General features: G+C 56.2%; 1 long non-coding RNA gene across 1 annotated transcript; it reads right to left on the reverse strand.

Moving 5' to 3' along the window:
- Positions 1–411: 411 nt before the first annotated feature.
- LOC139078749 (uncharacterized) lies at positions 412–2,934 on the reverse strand. Its single transcript, XR_011531797.1, has 4 exons — positions 2,604–2,934; positions 1,915–2,036; positions 1,616–1,791; positions 412–1,413 (listed from the first exon to the last, which is right to left on the reverse strand). It is a non-coding gene; the product is annotated as an uncharacterized lncRNA (long non-coding RNA).
- Positions 2,935–5,503: the final 2,569 nt, after the last annotated feature.

The raw sequence follows: 5,503 nt of genomic DNA on the forward strand, positions 1-5,503 counted from the left end.
GCTGCCTCACTCCTGCTGCCGCTCCTCCGTGTCCCTCCGCCTCCTTCCCTCATCCCTGGGAGCCCATAAGGCACCATCCTCATTCCCACTCCCCAGATGCCGATGGAAATATTTCAGTGCGTCTCGGTCAGATACAGAGAACCGAGTCTCTCCCTCCAGATGGCAATGTCCTCTCTGGCTCCAAGCCCTAAACTTAGATGTGTTGAAGATGAAAACTGGAAGCTCTAACTACTCCTTCCCATAGCTGTTGCCCTGCAACCTGTGCTTCAAAGCGGCACCACAGAAGAATGGAAAGCAAGATCCGGAAGCGATGGCTGCACACCGTGTTCATAGCAGCATTGTTCACAAAAGCTAAAACATGGAGCAACCCACGTGGCCATCAACGGATGAATGGATAAGCAAAATGTGGTACAGACAAACAATGGAATATTTATTGAGCCTTAAAATGGGAGGAAATTGTGACACAGACTACCACACAGATGGACCTGAAGGTATGCTAAGTGAAATAAGCCAGTCACAAAAAGACAAATACTGTATGATTCCACTTAAATGAGATACGTAGAGTGGCCACAATCACAGAGACAGAGAGGAGAGTGGGGGCTGCCAGGGGCTGGCGGAGGGGAGAATGGGGAGATAGTGTTTAACGGGCGTAGAGTTTCATCATAACAGGTGAAAAGTTATGGCGATGGATGGTGGCAACGGCTGCACAACATTGAGTGTATTTAATACCACTGAACTGGATACTTAAAAATGGTTAAGAAGGTAAATTTTATATGTACGTTACCATAATAAAAAAATTGAAAGAAAAACAGCAGTGTCAAATAATAACGGGAACAATTACTGTGTTATTACCGAGCCCTTCCCACCTGAGCTCGGGGCTCTGCTCCAAGTGAGCCACGCGGAGGAATTCATCCGCTGCTCACAACAAACCTATGAGAAAGTAACGATTATCCCCATTTGACAGATGAGGAAGTTGAGGCACGAAGAAGCTAAATGACTTATCCAAGCTCACACAGCTGGTAACGACCGAGCCGGAGCTGAACCAGACACTCTGCTCTTGAACCCTCATGACAACCCATGAGACAGGCCTTAATAGCCCCGATTTCCTGGACGTTCCTTGGCTTTGTCCCATAAGACCCCAGAGGGAGGCCCGGGGAAGCTGTGGGGAACAGACCTTGATTCCACAGGAGGACGAGGACTGTCCCCCATCACCCAGAGCCTCCCCGGAGCTGTGCCTTTAGAGAGTGACCCACACTCAGCCCGGCCTCAAGGAGCCACCAGTCCTGCTGCTGTGAGGAGAAGCCAGCACCTGGCACTGGGGAGTCTGGTGGGTACCAGCTCCTCCATGGCTGTAGAAGCAGGTTCTGCATCAAGTGCGGCTGGCCTGGGAGCAGCTTGAGGACTCCGTGACCCCTGAGAAGGAAAGTCATTAAGAGGTTCAGAGATTTCCCTCTCTTGGTAAAGGAGCAGCCAGGACTTTCTGGGCAAGAGAAAGTTCCAGAGTTTGATCACCGCCCACCCCTCCCCCCACCCCCACCCCCCCCACCCCGCCCCCAGAGGCTGGAGGCAGCTCTGGCTGAGCCCAGGGAAGTCAGATGTCAACTCTTTATCTTGCCTCTCATCCTCAGGAAGGTCATCGACCCAGATGCTGGTCACCGCCACATTCAGGAGGTGACGATGGCTGCGACCGGCTCTCTTCCCCATGTCTGGAGGTTCCCCAGGGACCTCCTCAACTTGCTTCACAGATTCTCACCGTCTCAGAAAGTCAAAAGCACAGAGCTGGTTTCAGAGCTGTCACGGGACAGAGGGGAGGAGGAAGGCTGTGGTCAGGCAAGTCTGGGTCATTTTTGAGTGAAATGAACTTTCCTGACCCGCCTCTGAGCCCAGTTCTCTTGGCTGTAAACAGTGACCCACCTTACTGGCCGCAGGAGGATTAACTGTGGTCACCCTGGGGGAGGAGGGTTGACACTTAATACTGTTCCATCACCTCTTTGCTCTTGATGGAATGTCTTTTCATGACCTGGGAAAGGAGGGAGCTACCAGCCAGCAAAAAGGAACAAGAAAACATTTCACGGTAAAACATTCAACATGCCTCAGCTCTGAAAACCAAACCTCCCTCCAGGTCCAGGCGGGGCCCGTCCCCCGGGGGCCTGGCCCTCTGCCCCCTCCTCCCCCGGCAGGGGCTCCCACTTTGCTTCTGTGCCTGAGCCAGAACGACACAGACACCTGGAGCCCGGCCAGCCGCTGAGCTGCTGCCCAGAGAAGGGCCGGGCGCCCAGGCAGCAGGAAGGAACCGCGGGGAGAGAGGCCAGAAGCCAGTGGGAAGACAGAGCGTGTGTGTGTGTGTGTGTGTGTGTGTGTGTGTGTGTGTGTCCGCGCGCGCGCACACGCGTGTGACAGAGACAGGGTCAGAAAAGAGAGAAGGACAGAGAAACACTCAGAAACAGAGACAGAATGAGACAGGAAGGCAAAGAAGAAGAATTAACTGTGTGAATCCCTTTGCCTGGGGCCTTTCCTCCTCCCTGATCCCCTTTCTGCCCGGTCCTCCCTCCCCACCCCCAGGCACCCCCCTCTCCCCACGCCCCTGGCTCTCTGTAACTCACCCTCTTCTGTAAATGGGACAGTCACAGCTTGCCCGCTGGCAGTTCAGTGAGCCAGGCAAAGTAGCTGTTCAGTAAACGTGGCCCTTATGATTCCCCACGCTCAGGGAAAGGTTTGTTGGGTGGAAGCTGGGCCGTGCCCAAGGGGTGGGAAGGAAGCATCCAGAGGAATCACGGTCCATCCGATGCCTCCATCACCTCATCCAGAAGCCAGGACTGCTTGCACTTGTTTATTTCTTGTAAATATTTTGATGTTTAATTCATGAAATATGGTTTTCCCGAGGCCTCTTGAAATAGCTGTGTCTGCTCTCAGAGCAGGAGTCCCAGTTTCATCCTACGGTCACAGAGGGGCAGGGACAGCCCTCAGCTGTGGGGAGGGAGTGGGAGTCGTATACCCATTGCACCGGGAGGCAAGTGGAGTCATCGCAGCATAAATAAACACAGGTGATAGCTGGAATGGGGGTGATAACTCAGACTTTTCAAAGCACGAAGTAGGTGCACAACAAAGATTTATGCAATGAATGAAGGACACCCATTTACAGAGATGACTTGGTTCCCAGAATGCCCCTGTGGACTGGGGAGGGCAACTGCCATGATCTCACCTTTCTAGACAAAGAAGCTAAGGCTCAGAGGGTAAGCCACACAGCAGCTGGTCCTCCGGCCTCCTGGGGACCACTGAGTCCAGCTCTCCTTTGACAGACAGGGGAGCTCAGACTCAGGGAGCAGCAGTGATGACTCCAGCGGCCCTGGCCAGGGTGGTGCCAGGGCTGGTCAGGACTCGCACCCAGCACTGCTCTGACCCAGCACAGGCTGGGGCCCTGGATCCAGGCCTTCTCCTTCTCTGAGGCCCCTCTGCATTTCCTCCCTGCTCCCCTCCCACCACAGAGGCTGTAACAGCCCTTGTCCCAACCCCCGCACTGAGGTCAGCCTTGGGAGGCCAAATGTCTGGAGCTCACCAGGCCAATGGAGCTATGTAGTCTTCAGCCCTCCACAGCCTCCAGTGAGATGTTCTCCTGTGTCTTGTCCCCATCGGAAGGTCAGAAGAACACGGAACCTCCCCCTACAGATGTTCTGCATCATCCCAGGAAATGGGCCGTGGTACTGAAATACCTCTTACAGCACTGCCATTAGGTCTCTGCTTACATACCTCCTGTGATGGGGTGCTCACTCCTCTGAGTCACCCACCACGTGGAGACAGCCCCAACACTTAGAAAGCCTTTCCTTAGACTAAACTGAAAGCTTTCCCCGTGGCCGTACTATTCTGCCCTAGACACAACTCCTGGGGCCACCCAGGCTGAATCTCTTTTTTCCTGTGGCAACTCTTTAAATATCTAAAGGAATGATCATAGTCATTTATTCATTCATGAATTTTTTACTTGACGATAGCCGTCGTAGCTTTCTTGCCCATTGATTCATTCATCTGACTGGGTGCCAGGCCCTGGGCTGGCTTCTGGGGATGCAGCTGTGATGCAGCCACAGGCTCAGCCCTCAGAATGCCCCCAGCATCACGGGGGAGGCGATGAACGCACCAGTCATCACACACTCAGTGTTCCAGGGCTGTGCTGGGGGTTGGTGCCCAAACGCCTGTGGAGCCCAAAGAAGAGGCCACTGGGGAGGGGAGGGGAGGCGAAAGGTGGAGGGAACAGCAAGTTCCCAAGCAGAGAGAGACTTCACACCATCTTGGGGACTGAAAAAAAACAGGTGGGGGAGGGATGGGGGGAGGGGGTGGGGCCAGACCATGCAGGGCCCTGGAACCCATGCTGCCCACAGGACCCTGCACCCCTCCTCCCCACCTCGAGGATCCTGGCTGGTCCAGGAGGCCAGAGTCCCCCCTCACCTTGGTGTTCAGGTAAACATGAAACCCAAGGACCCAGGAGCCAGGAACAAAGTAGAGAAAAGGCTGCTAGGGACGGGGGAGTCCAGGACCAGGTGGGGCCAGGCCAAGGCAGGAGGTCAGAGCGACCTACTTCGAGCCTCCAGAACAAGTGCCAGGCCCCAGGGGCTCCTGTGTGCAGTGCGGAGTCTGGGCCTCACCACAGCCCTGCAGGACAGAATCATTACCCACCTGGCGCAGGGGCTCAGAGAGGCTCCGCTCGGTTGCAGGTTGGCAATCCTTCAGGGAGGGGATTCCTGGCCCGCAGGGGCCTCAGTGACTTGTCCAGGCTCACACAGGTCTCTGACCCCAGAGCTCAGCCTGTGTCTGGGCCCCCACTGGGACAGTGGACAAGGAAGCCTAGACAGGAGCGACTGGACAGCCCTGCCCGGGGAAAGGCCCTGGTGGCCAGACATGGGCCAGCCTTGACCTCTCCTTGGGCTCAGGCTCAGGCCCTGTCCTGCTGGGGCTTGCTCCCCGGGTGCCGGAGTCACCACGGTTAAGAGTCAGGTCCGCTCAGGGTCAGACACTCGGAGCTCAGGCACTCACTCCCCTCCAGGCTGGGTGCTCCTCCCTGAGCCTTTGACTCTGTCTGTGACCCAGGGCTGGTGACACCATGGTGAGGGTGAAATGACAGTGAGAGCCCTCCCCGTCCAGTGCCTGGCGCCAGTCAGGCCCGTGAACCCTTCTCCCACTTTCCCAGTGAATGTGCCCGGGCACTGCTGCAAGGGGTTTCCCGGTCCCGCCGTCTCCGTGGGGGCCAGAGCCAGGCCGGCTGGGAAGGAATGCGCTGGGCTGGCTGGTTGATCATCCAAGGAGCTGACGCTTGTTATCTGCAGGGTGATGAGCAAAGCCCCTCACACAGCTGTCACCCACTGAACCCTCCCAGCAGCACCGTTTCCCAGAGGAGCAGGTCAGAGGTGAGCAGTGACGTGCCCAAGGCCCCACAGTGACAAGTTGGGGAGCCCAATTAGAGCCCAGCCAGCCTCCCCTAAGAACCCGCTCTCTCAGCCACCCACCCTCCCTGCCG

This window comes from Equus przewalskii, chromosome 2 (genome assembly GCF_037783145.1).
Source record: "Equus przewalskii isolate Varuska chromosome 2, EquPr2, whole genome shotgun sequence".
Lineage (NCBI taxonomy): Eukaryota > Metazoa > Chordata > Mammalia > Perissodactyla > Equidae > Equus > Equus przewalskii.